Source organism: Notamacropus eugenii, chromosome 6 (genome assembly GCF_028372415.1).
Source record: "Notamacropus eugenii isolate mMacEug1 chromosome 6, mMacEug1.pri_v2, whole genome shotgun sequence".
NCBI lineage: Eukaryota > Metazoa > Chordata > Mammalia > Diprotodontia > Macropodidae > Notamacropus > Notamacropus eugenii.
In genome coordinates this window covers 99,078,017-99,097,509 of record NC_092877.1, presented here as the reverse complement: position 1 = coordinate 99,097,509, position 19,493 = coordinate 99,078,017, and positions in this window count along the sequence as shown.

Sequence of the window (19,493 nt, the reverse complement as noted above, 5' to 3'; positions counted from 1 at the left end):
TAATTCTGCTCTGTTAGACTTAGATTATAGTAAGATTTCCATATCTAAATGAATCTATAATGTTAATCACTCTACATTTTGTAGTACTTCAAGACTGACAAAGCAAATGAAGATGTAGCTTTACCTTTCGATCCTCACAATAACCAAGTGAAATAGCATCCCCATTCCACAGATGAGGAAATAGGATTAAAGATGCTAAATGCAATGCTCAATTAAATAAATTGCTAAGTGACAGAGTCAGGAATTAAACCTAGGGTTTTTTTGTTTTTTACTACTAATTCAGGGTTTCTACTCTACCACACCAGCTTGCCGTACTTGTACTATCTACCTATTTAAGTATTCATTCTTCTTGGATATAGGCTTACATTGGCTTAGGTTATTGTCTGTAATGATAACACTTAAGAAAAGCTTTTATTGGATGTGAGAATATTCTTGTTTTGAAGGAAAAGCAGTGACCTCACAAGGCAATAATGAGAACTGAGAGAAATTATTAATAACTAGCTATTCATATCAAGAGAAAGGGTGCTGACTTCCAGTCCTAAAGCATGAAACTCACACACTAGGAACACAAGGCACTTCTCCCCACACACACCCACACTGTTTAACTTCAGTGGTCTGGGTGGAGATGGATTCTTTTGTGTGTGGCTGAGTCTCATGATCAGATTCTCAGCAGGAGGAGGTGAAGACTTTTGACCCACTTCCTCATTAATATATTGACCTCCTCATGGATGGTTCACCAATCAAAGTTGATATCCACCTGTCAGAAGCACCCACTTTTCTGAAGATATTTAAGCGTTTGATGATCTCCATGGTCTTTGTCTTTGGTTACCAAGACTACTGGCTGTCTTATTATTTGCTAGCTTGATTAATAAATGATCATTAATTATAATTATTAATAAATTTGTTATTAATTATCTCTGCCTCTTGAGATTTTAATTCATCTCACAAAAAAACTTTTTAAATGGCTATAATAGAATTTAACTTGACCCATTGTTTAGCAGACTGTGAAACTGATTCTTAAAATCTAAATTTCTAGTCAGTGTATATGACAGCTTTACAATATTATGCAGGATGTGTGAGTAAAATAAAAGTATAGGAAGGTCAAAGTTACATCTTCTAACACCAAGCACAGCTAGATGCTAAACAAAATTTGATGACAGTAGTCAAGCAAACATTAATTAATAGATTGTGCCATGAATACAGTGACCAATCAACAGATGATAGCAGCTTATAGGAAAGTTTTTGTTTCTATTATTAACTGATAAAACATTCAGTTTGTATATAAATAAATGCTAAACATAATCAAGATTCAACTTGTCAAATAACTTATATGACAATGCATATTGTCATATTTTTTTTACTGTGCCACTGTGCCACTCTTCTATCAACACAGATTACAACCTTTCTATAATTTTCTTAATTATCAGTGACCAAACCTTTTGGTATAGAGCAGGGTTCTCTTCAGTTAGAAGAGTTTTGAATATGAACCTGGAAATGACTATATGTCTTTTAATTCAGATTTATCCTAGCTAAGTAAGAAGAGGCTGATCACCAGAAATTTGATGATCAGATATTGAGTTTGCAGCAATATGTCAATTCACAAAAATCTCTGTGAAAGGGTTCTTATTTTTACCATCAGAAGGGTCACTAGTTTAGACAATTTAGAACTAGAAGGGAATTTAGAAATCATCTAGTTCAATTCCCTTATTTTATAGATGGGAACTCTGAGGTCTTCAAAGGTTAAATGGCTTCAAAATTTCCACAACCAGTAAATGTCAGAATAAAAATACAAGCCCATATTATTTAACCTCCAATCCATTGTTTTTCTTAGAACATTGTGCTAAAAAATCATAAATTCTTGGAGTATTGAAGAAATTTTAGCATAAATATTTCAGTTCCTTGAACTCCTAAAGACAGGGGCAAAGAATGGGAAAGCAATAGATGATAATTATTTATGTAAATGAAATAATACAAAAACAAGGGATTGAGCTTTCTAGCTTCTTCTTAATTCTCTTCTATGCAAAAACTTAGAAATCAAAAGGTTCTCCAGAGGTTACAGAGGCATTTTTTTAAACATTAATTTACTTCATTTAGAGAAATTGGCCAGCCACAGTGCAAACTTACATACCATGCACTTCAAAATTTAGAGCAATATTTTAGTCATCTGTTAGAATATGACAGTTAAAAAAGAGATTTTTTTTTCCCCTTTTACTGAAAGGCACAAGGTTGTAGCTCTTCCAGGCCAGGAAAGGTTTAAGGTCTCAAAAAAAAAAAGTTATTAAGGGAAATGAAAATGTAGATGCTGCTACTGCTCTTGACTCCATAGGAGTTAAACTGGCTGCTGAAACAGTTCAGGAGTTACCAAGGTATAATGATGTAAAATATAAAAACCTTCTCCTTTTATACTAGAGCATGAAAGAAATCACACTATCTATTGGCAGGGGATAATAGCAATGCAAATTGTTAGTGAACTGAGGGACACACAGTAATGGAAATGTAGGTTATTTTTTGCATTAAGGTAAGTGATTGGGCAGGATTTTATTATAATTATTATAATAAACTCTCAAGAGTTCCTGGCATCTCTGTTCCATTATTTTATGACAACTCAAGTAAATAATTCACAAAACCAATGCATCTGTCCAAAAAACCTGTAGCAAATACACAATATATGATAGGAATGAGCCAAATTGTTTGGGTTGTTATAAACGGCTAAGACAATTTCAGACTGTTTTCTACTGCTTTGTCAAAAAGGCTAGTAAGCAGCATCCCCAATTATTAAGTCATTGATTTCAGCCAGAAATAGTCAATGATAATGGGCATGAGATTCTCAGTCTGACAGCATCTTGTTTAAATCCCCTTATAAACACACTCCAGGGAAGTCATTTCCCTGCGAAAAAAACTCCACAAATTTGGCAAAAACTCCAGCAGAAGCATCTATTTTTTTGGATAGATCAGTTGTCCATCTTGGGAGAAGGAGGAAGGAGCTAACCAGGAAGTCATTCTTTATGATAGCAAAGAATGGGAGGTGAGCGTGAAGCCAGTAGCAGAAGACAAGATCAAAAACCACAATTCCGGATCACACCTATTTAAAAGATGTCCACAATGTTAATTTCTCCCACAGTACAGTAGCAGGAACATAAGAATTGCCATAGCAGGTTGAATATGAGGGCTGAGCAGTCAAAGTGGCACCAAATGATCATGCTGTGGAATTGGCATGTTTGTCCCAAATATTGTTTCAACAATATAATTGTTCATTCTGTATTTAGGAAAGAGAAATAATAAATATTCAAACTGATATGGCAATTTGGGATTTGCAATTTATACAAATTGCCTTATTTGATCTTACAACCATTCTGTAAGATAGATGGAATTAATGTTACTCTCATTTTTCAGATGAGGAAACTGAGACAGAATGTAAATGACTTTTCTGTAGTCACAGACTTAGCATTCTGAAGAGCTAAAATATGATTCTGATCTTATGACTTTAAGATTTTAGCATACTTTCCACTATGTGATATTGAAAGACTTCAAAGATTGGAGAAATATATTCATTTATTCACTCAATAGGCATTTCTTCAACATCTACTATACAAAATCACTGTGGAAGATAAAAAAGATTGTGAAAAGTGGCACTTACTGACAAGGAGTTTACAATTTAGTCACCTATGGAAATTTTGATGGTAGGCTTTTCTCCTCTTGCAGTACCAAGTCCCCAAAGTTTACTAGATATTATTCAAACTTTGAGAATTTTGACCTACCTCTATTACACTGAGATCTGATGAGTAAGTCCAAGAAAACATTATTCATATCCACTAGTAATTGATAGACATTTTTCATATCTCCCCCTTTCAACATTTATATTCCCAGACCAAAGAGTCCCAATGTTTTTAGTCTGACCTAATATTAAAACCTCTCTATCTCTGTGATTACATTAGTTGCTTTTATCTGGACCATGTCCAACTTCATGACATCTTTCTTTGAGCTGGAGTGACCAGAATGGCACATTGCATTTTGAGTACGGTAATGCAAACACAAATCATAGTGGCACATTGAACTAATACCTTCTGATGAACAGTGTCCTGTGATTCTTAGGACCCTCTTTGAAGTCATTCATCCATCTAGCCACTTAATATTTATTGATCTCCTACCATATATGCCTCTATACTTGGGATTTAGGTTGATACAAAATAAAACATACTGCTAGAGCTCTCAAAGAGCTTAACCAAGAAAAAATATACCAAGGTAGCATAAGGCAGTATGCATTATCACAAGGAGTACCTGGAAAATACTGCAGGAGTTCACATGAGGATAGGACCAGTTTTATCTCTGGTGATCAAGAGAGGCTTCTTAGAAAGGTATCCTTGAGCTGTCTTAGGATAAGAGCCTAGGGTATAATCGAGACGGTGCTAAGCATGTTACAAATATCACATTTGATCCTTACAACAACCCTGTGAAGTAGGTCTTATTATTAGTATTATCTATACTATTGTATAAACAAAGTGGCTTACTTGGAGTCACACAGTAAGTATTTGAGGATGCATTTAAATTCAGGTCTTCTTAATGCAGTCTACCATTCTATCCACTGCACTGTCTCTATGAAAATGGGTGAATATGGGTGAAGATTTGGGCTTTCAAGACAGAGGGAACAGCATAAGTAAGCAAAAGCACAACACATAATTGGATAATTGAAAGTCATTCTACCTAGTTGGAAAATGGGGCTCATGTTTAAGCATATAGGTAATGGGAAATTAGGCTTAGAAATATAGAGGACCTTGTGCAGGACCTTCAGCACCTAGACAAGAATTTAGATTGTTCAGCAGGCTGTGGGGTAGCAGTGATAATTATCTGAGAAAAAGGTGATGATTAAATGGAGATGGTGCAGTGTAGTATAAAGAATAGTGCCCACTAGGGAAAGTATTATGACTAGTGTGCTGTGTGGAGCCAGTCATTCCTGCCCTTCCTTCTCCTCATCCTCACTCAACACTGTTCTCATGGAGAATAAACCTATCAGGAGACTTCACTTCATGGCATTCATACACTGGCAAGACATTAGGGTACCTGAAAGTGACCATTCACCAGGTTAAAATCATTTTCATAAGACACAGTGGTAAATCAGTTGAGAACACACGTACTGATTTTAAAAGGGAGACAAAGAAAACAACTTGCAAGTGGAAGGACCTGGCATATATCCACTACAACACTTCGGGTGACAATTAGAAAAACTCTTTCTGGTAAAGGTCCTAAGACACAGAATCTCTTCCAGACAAGAATCCACAAATTCTTCATTGATTATTTATACAGGCTTTCTGATATTATTAAATGAATCATATAATAATAGCTAACAGTTCTATAATACTTACTATGTGCCAGGCACTGTACTAAGTGTTTACAATTATTGTCTCACTTATATCAACCTGTGAGATAGGTGTTATTATTATCTTCATTTTAGGGACGAGAAAATTGAGGCAAACAGAAGTTAAGTTACTTGTCCAAGGCCACACAGTCAGTAGGTATTTGAGGTCAGATTTGAATTCAGGTCTTCCTGATTTCAGGTGAGGCACTCTACCTACTGTGTCACTTAGCTAATCATTTCCACAAACACTGAACCAGGTATAAAGTTTAAGTGACCATTTCAGGTGCCCAATCATCTCTTTTAGTAAATTGATTATATTTTGTAAAATGCTGGATTAGATTCTGCCAATTTGAGTTAAAATTCCACCTTTGCTACTTTGCTTCCTATGTGACCTTGTAAAAATCTTTTAACCTTATGAGCCTCACCTTCTTACCTATAAAATGAGGGGATTGGTCTAGATGCTCTCTGATTTCCCTTCCACCTGAAATCTATGACTGTGAGTAAATGCTTAAGAAGATTAATCTGGTTGTACTATATAAGATGAATTGGACAACTCAGATCTCAACCCATAAGTGAACCCTTCTTATCTATACCGCACAAGTGTCTCTTAAAATATTTTGTCATATTTATAAGTTTATATGTTTTTTAAAGTGCTCAAACTCCTCTGTCTGGAATTCATCAGTCTTGACAGTCTGATATCACCAGACATTCAGCTTTATCTCATATTACTCCCCTCAACTCACTCTTTGCTCCAGCCAAACTGGCCTATTCTGTTCTTAAATACTTAAGGAACAGCAAGTTGTGCATAGTACATTTACAGTTTCATATGCAATCACCTTTTTATTGTATTATGTTGTGAAAATGATTTATTCCATAAATTAAAAATAAAATTAAAAAATAAAAATGGCCCTAATGCTTAAAAAAAATACTGCCTGTGCTCTCCCATGTCCAGGTCCTGAATGACATTGTGTTGTTATTGTTGTTGTTTTTCCTGAAAAAGCCTCCCTTCTGTTTTTCCCCTTGCTGAAATACTGTTCTCTCTTTAAAGTCAAAGTCCAATTCTATTTTCTCCATGAATCCTTCCTTGATTCCAATAATTATTCCCAATAACAAAATAAAGATCCATTTCCACTTTGGCATGAGGACCAAGAGGAAGAAGAAGTGAACGTACAGGCTGATGACGCACAAGAGGAGATGTATGAGGAAGAGGTATGAGCAGGTTGACTGCACTAATAATAGAACTGCCAGAGAAGCCAAGGTTTGGAATGCCGGATTCCTGATCAGATATGGTTAAAGCCTTTGTAAAAGACATGAGTCTATCTCGGACTATACCATCTCTCCCATATGATTCACATTTTTTATCTATACCATCTGTTATGGGTCTTTGGCCATTATTTGAATCCTCCCTGACATAGGACATTCCATCCTTTAAAGCAAAATTTACCTAGCTGAGAAGAGTGAGATTACAGTTACATGCCATGGATCCTCCTAACCTTCTGGACTGTTTTCTTTGCAGTTGAATGCAATGTATATAGCAAATTAGGTCTCCTTTTTGTTGAAAAAATAATAGTATCTCTTACCCTGGACCTGTGCTGTACTGATCAGTGAGAGCCTACAATATCTAACTAGCCTCAGACTCTTTACAATGTTTTACTTCAGGATCTTCTTACTATCTGCCCTGACCCCACAAATGTAACCCGCCTGGCACTCTGCCCTACTTTCTACCTCTTGTCTGGGAACATTAATCAAATTGCTATTTCCATTGCTTTTCATAAGGGTAAGTTTACCACCTGCCCTATTTCTATATTCTTCGCACTTGTGACTTTTCTGACCAAAGCATTCCACCTAGACCATCATGGTCTCTACATATTCCTTCCTCCATATGGGATGTAAGCTTCTTGAGGTCAGGGACTATATAAGTTTGTTATTTGTATTTATAGTACTCAGTACAATGCCTGACACATAACAAGCTGTTGATGTTTTCCGTTCATTTATTAATTATGTAGTCATATAATGTTTGCAAAGCATTTTATATACATTGTCTCACTTGAGTCTCACAGTAACACTGTAAGGAAGATACTACATGTACTTTTATCATCCTTGTTTGCATAATGAGAAAACAGAAAACAGGGCTTGTCCTTGGCCCTACTTCTTAGAACATATCAGAAGTAGGATTTTAACCCAGATCTCTAATGACTTCTATCTCTGCAATCTAAACATTATGCCCCATTGCATCTCTCATAACTGTCTTTCCCCTTGAACCTGGCATAGCATTTTGTTTTGCAATTCCAATATTCTTACTGCACAATATGTATTACAGTGATGACTATTTGTATCTTAATGCCCTTCCAAACTCTAGGCTCCTTGTGGCCGGGACCATGAGTCACATAAATCCCAATATACTCTGTACACTTTAGGTACATGATGACAATTTTGTTATACAGTATATGAATGCAAAGTGATTAGTAGTTACATAATGTTCCAACATGCATACCTCATTTGAATCTTATAGAAAATTTGTTAGTTAGATCAAGTATTATTTTCACCTCTATTTCACAGATAAGGAAGTTGAGGGTCAGAGAATTTGAGTGATTTTCCCAAGATCATATACCTAGTGGATAAAAGAATTGGGACTCAAACCCAGGTTATTTAATTTCTTATACACTGCTTTTTCTGCTAGGTTTTACTGCTTTTTCATCTAAACCATCTTACAATAAAAGGCACCAAATTCATATGGACAGGTTAAAATGAAGGTTTACAGTCACTGCACTTGCAACAATTACTCAGTACCAAGTGGTTAAAACTAAACTTGATCTTTTTGGAATCCTTTTCCAGTGAGAGAAGTATTCATTTTAACCAAATACATGCTACAGAATTAGGAAATTAAAACAAATATATGAAATTTCCTATTTTGTATAGGTCCTAGTTCAGAATCACCTTTTCAACACCCAAAATTAAATAATAATTTGAATTAAATAACAGCAAAGAGAAACATAACTATATGTCAATGTATTCTTCCTGCTGATGTAGAAAGCAATTAGCTAAAATAAAATCCAAAGATTTGTGATATTCTTATTAAGAAAAGGAATTAGAAAAGGGAAACAAAATGTAGTAAAATCACAAGACTGGAATAACAGGGCCAGAAGGAAACTTAGAGTGCATTTCATATAAGACCTCTGTTTTACAGCTGAGGAAAATAAGACAGAGGAATCAAGTAATTTACCAAGGTCACACAGTTTGTTAGTAGCACATCTGTTTATGTGTGTGTATTATGTGTGCATACATACACTATATATGTGTGTATGTGTACATTATGCACGCATACACACATAAATGCACATATATACATACATATATGTATATATACACATATGTATATGTATATATATATATATTTTTTTACACCTTGAAGTAAAATTTCAACAATGCTTGCTATTAACTGATCGTAGGATTTTGTGAAACAGTTTCTCTTCTTAGGGACATATTTTCAAACCTTCCAGGCATATATTAGTGGTTTCCATTTCCAAAAGAAAATGTAAAACTTAAAGGGATCAAAGGCTGTATAGAAACAGCAGGATTATGTAGGGAATAGACAAAACAAATAGGGAGAATGTAGTTATCCATTGGTTTTAGCTGCTAGTGGATTCTACTGCTTCTATTTTTGCATAAGATGAGAGCAGCAGGATCCTTTGCAAAAACGAAACAGAAAATGAACTACACATTTTGCAGAATGAAAATGAAACATCTGATTAGCCAGCAAGTCTGTCTTAATGGTTGAAGAAAAAAGTTCCATCTGTAATTACATATATACACATGCATTTGGCCTATACAAGATTGCTTCTTCTCCCCATGCCCTGTCCCTGGTCCTGTCCACAGCAGCCCATGAGCCAAAGATGAAAGAAAAGGTGTACAAAAGAAGAAAAAGAATTCTGAGGCACAGGGAAGAAAAAATGCAAAGGAGCATTTAGAATTCATGTAGATGTAGACAAGAATAAGCAACAAAATTGGACATAGAAAAAACAAAAAAGAATACAAGAAAAGAATCGATAGACAGGAAAACAAAAATGAGGGTAAAATGTTGTATTTATTACCAATGTGTTTTTTCCTGATTTGGTGTAAGCTCACTTTCCTCTTATTTTCTTTTAGCTATATTGGTAGAAAAAGCCTTTCATCCAACTGAAGTGTCATTTGCTTTTCATGTTTCCCTCTTCTAGTCTGATAACTCAGATCCTTGATGTTTACTCATGGCTTAGATTCTAGAACTTTAATAATCTTAAAGTTAATTTTCTGAACTTCAGTTCTAAAGTTCACTTTTGAGTTTTGAAGCTCACAATTAGCCAGAAGTCCAACCACAATGTAGACAATTTTTCTGAATACATTCTAAATTGTTATTTATGAATTTGTTATTTTGCAGTGGCTACATGGTTGGTTTAACAATCTTAACCTCAAGATCATTTTCTGCAATACTACTCTCTCTAACTTTTTTTTCTCTTTGCTCCTCATTATTTGTCCAATTAATTGTGCACAGTTTGCTTTCCAAGCCTATCTTTCACACACTGCCTCCTCCTCTGGCCCTCAGAACCCCATCTCAAAGCTATCTCGATATTAGCTGAAGATTTAATGAGCATGCTTTCCATGCACACAATCAAATCACTGATTAAAAAATTCAAACAACACTGGCCCAGGGATTATCATGCAGAGCATCACTATTTGTGTCCCTTCCCCCCCGGTTAACATTAATACATTTGCTAAACTTTTTGATTTTCAGAAACTTACCAGCATTTGCTATATAAACAGATAGTTGTCATATTCTCTGTAACCACTTTTTAAGCACATATCTTCAGACATTAATATTTTTCCTATTATACTGTAGACTTTGGAACTAATATTCTTGCATTCCTTAAGAGTCCACTTTATATTATTTATTATTCTTAACTACAAGATAAATTTAAATACCAAACATTGAGGAGGAGGTAGTGGTAGAAGGGTTTTCTATGCTAAACAGGCAAAAAATATGTAAATAGATGTAGAAACTCAGAGAAAAATGCAATGGACAATGTGAGGAGATAAAATGAAAATTAAGGTGAGAGAAATATCAAAAGCCTGAAAAGAATGAACCATTCATTTGCTAATCACTACTCTTCTCAATGAGAGCTCCATGCTTCTGGTCCGCTCACACCACTCACTTGACACTTTGCACAGATAAATAGCATTTTTTTTGTCTTTTATTATGTATGTGTTACGTTTGCTCAACCAGATTTCAATTCACTCAAGGACAGGAATCCACATCAGTCTGAACCTCCAACATCTCCATCAGAGTCCTATGTCCAGTAAGAATTTAGTATTTTTTTTATCATAATAATGAAACAGAATGAGGAAAAGGATGGGGAATATGAGCATCATGTGACATGGGAATAGCTTTAGAAGATATTATTCAGATAGAAAGCGGGTTCAGATGCATCACATAGATGTCCATACATATGTCCATGCCAACAATGTGACCAGGGCTATTGACAATGATGAGAAAAATAAGATGTCAGAGTTATAGCCAAAAATAGTTCCCATTCACTAGAAGCTGAGAAGTTTACATAAGTATAAGTTTGTGCACTGAGAGCAATATATATCAGGGATTGAAAGAGGAGGAAAGGGGGGTTATTAGAGATAATGTGTGGCATTGCTTAAGTTTTAGTTGCTTATAGAGAATAACTAGAAATCCAGAGAGACTCTAAAGATTAAAGAAGAGTGTGCCTACATTATAACTTTCCACAAAACGTCCATGCTGTGGGTGTACTTCTCTTACAAAGCAGCTCTGCAGAGCCATAGTTCTGTAAATGCTTTTCCTCCCTTTGGTGGTCTTGTATGTTGTAGCTGCTCTTAGTCATTTCCCCCGGTTGAGGAGTGAGCTCTCCGTAATTAGATGGATCCAAGATGAGAAAGTCTCTATGAGACAGGCAAGGTTGGATCTCTAATAGCTTCCTGAAATGTGACCTAATTCACATTGTCATATTTCGGTCCCCGGCATAATAGCACTCTTGGTCCTTCTTTGTTAATCTCACTAGAGGATCTGAAAAGATTTTGCACAGGGTTGTGGAATATCTATATAAATCACAGGAGATAACTACAAGGTTCTGCAGAAAGACTGCTCTAAATATGGCACCCTGGTTCCATATTACAAGTAGCTATAGGCTTTTCCACTCACCTTAATACTACTATGCCTTATTATACATCTTCAAGTAGCAACAAGAGGAAAGAGTAGGTTTTCTTATGCAAAGTGAACTTGTAGTTAGAACATTCCCAAAGCTTTCCCTAAAGATTAAGGTTTTGAGCTAAGGAAATTAGGAGATGTTCTCAATGGGATATTTCTTCTGGTGGAGGAAGCAAGCCTCCTATTGAGATAACTACTTTAATGGTATCGTCTTAACAGTGTTCAGGTATTCCCAAAGCAGGGATTCCTGTTTGATAGGCTGGTAAAGTCTATGGTTCCCTTCTCTGATTCACATTTTAAATGCATAAAATAAAACACACTTTGTTATAAAGGAAATCAATTTTCAAAACATTAAGTAATCAAAACATTGAGAGTTCACAAAACCCAAGTTAACAACCCTTGACCTTAGGAAAAATTACTTATAAATCATAAAATTATCAATTTAACCAAAGAGCTAGTTGCCTGTATGAATGTATTTTGGCAATTGAATTATTCTGGGTTAGGTGGAACTATTTAGGAACATTTTGTAAGAGGAGTTAAAAATGACATTTTAGGGGGGCGGAGCCAAGATGGCGGAGTAGAAAGATGCACATACACATAGCTCCGAACCCACAACACATAGAATGGCTATAAGGAAGTAACTCACGGCGAATTCTGCACCCAGAGGCCACGGAACATTGGAGCGAGGGAGATTTCTGTTCCCGAGAGACCTGCAAAAATCTCGCGGGGGTCCTTTGCGCTGCGGACTGGGCGCTGGGACTGGGAGCTGAGTGCAGCCCTGCCATGGCCGCGGCACCGAGAGGAAAAGATCCGAGCGGGCTTCAGGGACGGGATCTCCAGCGGCCACGCGGGTCCCTCCACCCACAGAGGGACCTGCAAACCTCTCACAAAAGGTCTGTCGCGCTGCAGACGCGGAGCCCAGCCCAGACCTGCTGCGGCCGCGGCCGCGTCACCGAGAGAAACAGATCCGACCAGGCTTCAGGGACGGGATCACCAGCGGCCACACAAGAACCTCCACCCACAGGTGACGGGGGTCAGTGAGAGAGTCTCTTTGGTGGGTCGAGAGGGGAGCGGGGTTCCCCCCATAATTCAGGCCCCCCCGGGAGGTAGAAGTTGAGAGGCGCCTGCAGACAGAGGCTCCCCAAGCAGGCGGGAGCCTGAATCCATTGTGGAAGGTCTGTGCGTAAATCCCCTGAGGGAACTGAGCCTGAGAGGCGGCCCTGCCCTGACCTGACCACCTGATCTTAATCTCACACTGAATAGCAGCCCTGCCCCCGCCAAAAGCCCTAAGGCGGGAAGCAGCATTTGAATCTCAGTCCCCAAGCACTGGCTGGGAGGATCAGGAGGTGAGGTGGGTGTGAGGAGACTATTCAGAGGTCAAGTCACTGGCTGGGAAAATGCCCAGAAAAGGGAAAAGAAATAAGACTATAGAAGGTTACTTTCTTGGTGAACAGGCATTTCCTCCCTTCCTTTCTGATGAGGAAGAACAATGCTTACCATCAGGCAAAGACACAGAAATCAAGGCTTCTGTGTCTCAGCCCACCCAGTGGGCTCAGGCCATGGAAGAGCTCAAAAAGAATTTTGAAAATCAAGTTAGAGAGGTAGAGGAAAAGCTGGGAAGAGAAATGAGAGGGATGAAAGAGAAGCATGAAAAGCAGATCAGCTCCCTGCTAAAGGAGACCCAAAAAAATGTTGAAGAAATTAACACCTTGAAAACTAGCCTAATTCAATTGGCAAAAGAGGTTCAAAAAGCCAATGAGGAGAAGAATGCTTTCAAAAGCAGAATTAGCCAAATGGAAAAGGAGATTCAAAAGCTCACTGAAGAAAATAGTTCTTTCAAAACTAGAATGGCACAGATGGACACTAAGGACTTTATGAGAAAGACAGATATCACAGAACATAGAGAGAAGATTGGAAAAATGGAAGATAATGTGAAATATCTTATTGGAAAAACAACTGACCTGGAAAATAGATTCAGGAGAGACAATGTAAAAATTCTGGGACTACCTGAAAACCATGATCAAAAGAAGAGCCTAGACATCATCTTTCATGAAATTATCAAGGAAAACTGCCCTGAGATTCTAGAACCAGAGGGCAAAATAAATATTCAAGGAATCCACAGAACACCGCTTGAAAGAGATCCAAAAAGAGAAACTTCTAGGAACATTGTGGCCAAATTCCAGAGTTCCCAGGTCAAGGAGAAAATATTGCAAGCAGCTAGAAAGAAACAATTCAAGTATTGTGGAAATACAATCAGGATAACACAAGATCTAGCAGCCTCTACATTAAGGGATCGAAGGGCATGGAATAGGATATTCCAGAAGTCAAAGGAACTAGGACTAAAACCAAGAATCACCTACCCAGCAAAACTGAGTATAATACTTCAGGGGAACAATTGGTCTTTCAATGAAATAGAGGATTTTCAAATTTTCTTGATGAAAAGACCAGAGCTGAAAAGAAAATTTGACTTTCAAACACAAGAATGAAGAGAACCATGAAAAGGTGAACAGCAAAGAGAAGTCATAAGGGACTTACTAAAGCTGAACTGTTTACATTCCTACATGGAAAGACAATATTTGTAACTCTTGAAACATTTCAGTATCTGGGTACTGGGTGGGAGTACACACACACATGCACACATGCACACATACATAGAGACAGAGTGCATAGAGTGAATTGAAGAGGATGGGATCATATCTTAAAAAAAAATGAAATCAAGCAGTGAGAGAGAAATATATTGGGAGGAGAAAGGGAGAAATTGAATGAGGCAAATTATCTCTCATAAAAGAGGCAAGCAAAAGACTCATTAGTGGAGGGATAAAGAGGGGAGGTGAGAGAAAAACATGAAGTCTACTGTCATCACATACCACTAAAGGAAAGAATAAAATGCACACTCATTTTGGTAGGAAAACCTATCTTACAATACAGGAAAGTGGGGGATAAGGAGTTAAGCAGGGTGGGGGGGATGATGGAAGGGAGGGCATGGGGAGGAGAGTACAATTCGAGGTCGACACTCATGGGGAGGGACAGGATCAAAAGAGAATAGAAGTAATGGGGGACAGGATAGGATGGAGGGAAATATAGTTAGTCTTATACAACACAACTATTATGGAAGTCATTTGCAAAACTACACAGATTTGGCCTATATTGAGTTGCTTGCTTTCCAAAGGGAAGGGGTGGAGAGGGAGGGAGGTAAAGAAGGTGGAACTCAAAGTGTTAGGATCAACTGTCGAGTAATGTTCTTGCCACTAGGAAATAAGAAATACAGGTAAAGGGGTATAGAAAGCTATCTGGCCCTACAGGACAGAAGAGAAGACGGAGACAAGGGCAGAGAGGGATGATAGAAGAGAGAGCAGATTGGTCATAGGGGCAATTAGAATGCTTGGTGTTTGGGGGGGAGGGGAGAAAAGGGGAGAAAATTTGTAACCCAAAATTTTGTGAAAATGAATGTTAAAAGTTAAATAAATAAATTTAATTTTAAAAAATGACGTTTTAATGTTTGATACCTTTGGTTGGGGAGTGGGCTCCAAGTTTTAGGTAAATATGTGAAGATAAGGTTTTCTTGAGAAATCCTAGGCTGTATAAGTAGGATGTATGGTTCCTTAAGATCTGCCCTTTAATCAATTACTGATAAAATGAAACAGGGTGGATTCAGGTTAAGGAAATAGTAAAGGAATTAGCAGAAAAAAAAAAAAAAACACTTGAATCCATGCAAAGAGAGACAAATCGGAGTCTATAGTATTGAAGATTTCAGGAGTACATGGACCAACTGAGTTTTGTTCCCTCACAGTATTCCTTACTACTTAACTCAGCAGGGTAGATAAGAATCTCCCAGCTATTGTTTCCCTCTTGGGATGCTTCTGGGAACAAAGGTGACCTGAATAAGGCATTTCTGGACTAAAGATAAAGGTAAATTCCAAGAGTGGAGAAGGAAGAGGCAAGTTGTCCAACTTACTTGAGCAAATTGAGATGGTTGGAAGGTAGGGCAGGACCAAGTGATAACTGAATAAAGGACTTCAGCTACCTAGGAAATGCTCCTTGTGGGAAAAAAGTGAAAAAAGTTCCTGCAAAAAAGGGATCATGATAGTGGAATGACCTGCTTCCATTCCAGTTTGGAAGGCTAGAGCAGAATAACATCTTCCCTCTTGAAATTTTGGGCCCAGAATAACAAGCAGGCAGGTAGCTAAGGGTAGTAAACATGACAGTGAGTTGGTTTGGAGTTTCCATATCTCAGACAATATTGTCAGTATATTGATTGTATCTCAGATTCTTATAAGTTTCCCATGTAAAAGCTAAATTAAAAAATTACTTCATAAAAAAAGAAGAAAATGGAATGGTAAACCTATCACAAGTGTGGAGAAGATAATTCTTATCTATACAACAAATAGAAATTGCTAGAGATAAAATAGATTTGATTCTTTAAAAACAAAACATTTCCTACAGTAAAAAGTAAAATATTTAAAATAAAAATAAAGGAAAACAATTGGGGGAAAATACTTTTGGTATAAACATTTCCAACAAAAACCTGACAGCTAAAATCTAGAAATAGAAAGAAACTCTCTAGTAATCAAAGAAATAAAAATTATAATAACTGATCTACCACCACTTTATACCCAAGAAATTAACAAATATTTATAAATGACAAAAGTTCTTGGCAGAGCTCTGGAGAAAAAGTGCTAGTGGAGCTGTGAATTGGTATGATATTTTTTTGGAGAACATCATGAATATATAAAATAAAATCTACAAAAATGTTCATGCCTAGTATGTGACATCAACACAAGATATTACTGAGAGGAGTAAAAGGCCAATATGTACCCCCCAAAAAATCACAACAGCTTTATTTGTACCAGCAAAAGATTAGAAATAACAAATGTCTAATGACTGAGGAATGACTGAACATAATGTTCTATGAAGATAAGGATATTGTTTTTAAAATGTTACTCAGCTACATAAAAGTACAGAAGTATTTGTGGTATCATCTAGAAAAATGGAAAGATACAAAAAGAAACAGATTTAGAATTGAGGACCTAGATTTAAACCCAGACTCTACTATATACTATTCATGTGACTTTTACTTAGGTACTTCATCCCTCTGTATTGTAAAATGAGGAGGAGAAGAGGTGAGCTCACTGGTTTCTAAGATAATTTCCTGCTCTAAATCATGATCTGTGAGCTAGGATTGTCATGGATTTGCCAATTAACCTGAGATTCCCTGTTTCATCCCCCAAATCCATGTACTATCCTGAATTCCCAATGTGAGTGACAGGAGTGACCTACCTTTATTTAGGTGATATCAAGAGGCAGCTAAAGATATAGGAGATTTTGGATAGCTGACAAAAGATGGTGTTGCTATCTGCTTGACCTGAGGGAGTGTGGACAGAGGACCTTACAGGGGAATCAGTTGAATATATACATATCTTCTCCTTGGATTAGATGTTTCATTATCCAGAGAAGCCGTAATGGTTCTCCCCAAGGAAAAAGGGAATAGTGTCTAGGAGAATGATGCTGTCAGCACCATGACCAGGGTCATTAGTATATCTTCCAGATTTCCAAGGCAGATGACTTCAATAGAATAAGATTTCTCCTCCTGTGAGTGCACAATTCATTAAAGACCTCTCAACTCAGAAATCTTGGATTTAGGAAGTGACAAGTAGTGGATAAATGTTAACATTATTGGACTAATATTAACACTGAATCAAAAGCAACGAATGCATAAGTTTCGGTGCTAAGAAATTTGAACTACATTTGGAAGTGGCTGTATTTCTGCATGTGCTCTTCTCATCTTCCCTTCTGTGTTTCTTCATGTACTTGCCATTGATACTGAAATAACTTTACACATTCTGGGTGAGAACACAGCTTCTGTATATCTAGAAAATGTTCTATCTAATATTCACAGGAACAAAAACAAATTTGCACAAACACTCAATTGTCCTCTCCCCCTTCTTACCTTTTTGTTAGTTTTGGAAAGGAGCATTTTTATCAGACAACTCTCACCTGTTTTATCATAGAATTTGTCATTATATTATTAGGAGGCATGTAATAAAAATGATCTGTGAAGTTGCATTGCATCCTATATCTGAAATATTCAAATCATTTCATTGACATTTATATCACATACTCTTTGAAACCAATTCCCCTTTTATGCCATGATAGGAGAAAAGAAGACAACAGCAATGTAGAAAAGGATAGACTGATGACATGACCAAAATGGAATATGGAGTTTGCTCAGTTTGGGGAATTAGGGGAGAAATAATGTTTAGTGAAGGAGGAGGAATTTTGGCATTAATAGAGATCATATAAGATTAGAGACTCACACAGATGCCAGGGTAATTGGAACAGCAGTGGAAAGGGCCAAATGCTTAAGATATTATTGAGAATAGAAAAGGAAATAAAATGTATAGGAAACTAGGAGAAGTGAAATGGTTTTCTTCCAGTTTATGAAAAAAACCTAAGCTTTGGTTTCTTCAATATATATTTGATTATTTATAGGTTAACAGTATAAATTGTGTTAATCTAGCATATTTGGTAGCATGACAAAGGGTAGCCTCCCCTTTAAAAAAAGAAGTAACTAGACTATTTACCCAGACAAAGTCTAAAGGATAATAATATATTAGATATAGAGATGAAAAAGACCAAACTCCCCTCATTTTACAGATGAAGAAACTGAGGTCTAGAGAGCTTTAATGTCTAGCCAAAGGTCACACAAGTAAGTGGCAGTACTAAGATTCATACCCAGACTCTAAATTCAGTCCTCATTCTATTACAGCACACTAACTTTTAAAGGGAACAATTGGGTCAAACACTGAGTTGAGTCAAACACCAATCGTGTGTCTCCACTATAAGAAAAAGAGAAGGAATATTTTAGACAACAAGAGGGAAGGTGCTATACAATTACATCCATAATTGTGTGTCAAAGACTGAAGGGAAACAGTAAAGGAAAAAAGTATATAGTTGTGGCATGACTGATTACTCTGAAAAATAAGAAAGAACCATGTGACTTGAATCTGAGGCAGACAACTAAGAGGCTACTACTATTAGTAAGTAGCAAAGTATTGTTAAAGTAATATTTAAACACTAAGACTTCATTTGCAGATGGAGAATGAGCTGAGAAAGGCAAAAGTGTTTGGAAGGCTTGAAGGAACCTATCAATGGGAGAAATTGACCAAACAGAACTACAAAGTTATCACTCAGATCAAAAAGTTATATGAGACACTTTTAATATAGGTTATTGTTTTCATCATTTCAGGTATCACTTGGTGACCATTAATATGTCTATTTTCAAAGATGATTAGTGGGAAAGGGGAAGAATTTATATGTTCTAAAATATTTATGGCAACTCTCTTTGTGGTGAAAAAGAACTAGAAATTGGGGGAATACCTATCAATTCAAAAATGACTGAACAAGTTATGGTATATATAATGGAATGCTACTGTATTGATGCAATGATGAGCCTGATGATCTTCAAAAAACATGGATAGACTTGCATGCAATAATGAAAAATAAAATAAGCAGAACCAAGAGAATGTTGTATACAATAAGAACGATGTTGTTTTAAGAACAGCTTTGAGTGACTGAGTCATTTTGACTGTTATAAATACCCAGATTAACTGCAAAGGATATATGAAGGAAAACACTATCTGCATCCAGAGAAAGGATAAAGAGAAGTATGTATGGAATGATTTTGCACATACACAATTGTATCTAAGGTAGCCATCTCTAGGGCAGGGGGAGGAGAGAAAAAATTAAGAAAATAAAGAAATGTACATGATAACTATTATATATTTAAAAGGAATAGCAAGTCATACATAAGAGATTTGCAGTTTCATTTGCAATCATATTCTTTTAACTATACTATGTTATGGAAATGCTTGTTTTATTTCATAAATTAAAAGTAAAATAAATTTTTAAAATTTTTAAAAGAAAGCAGTGAAGACA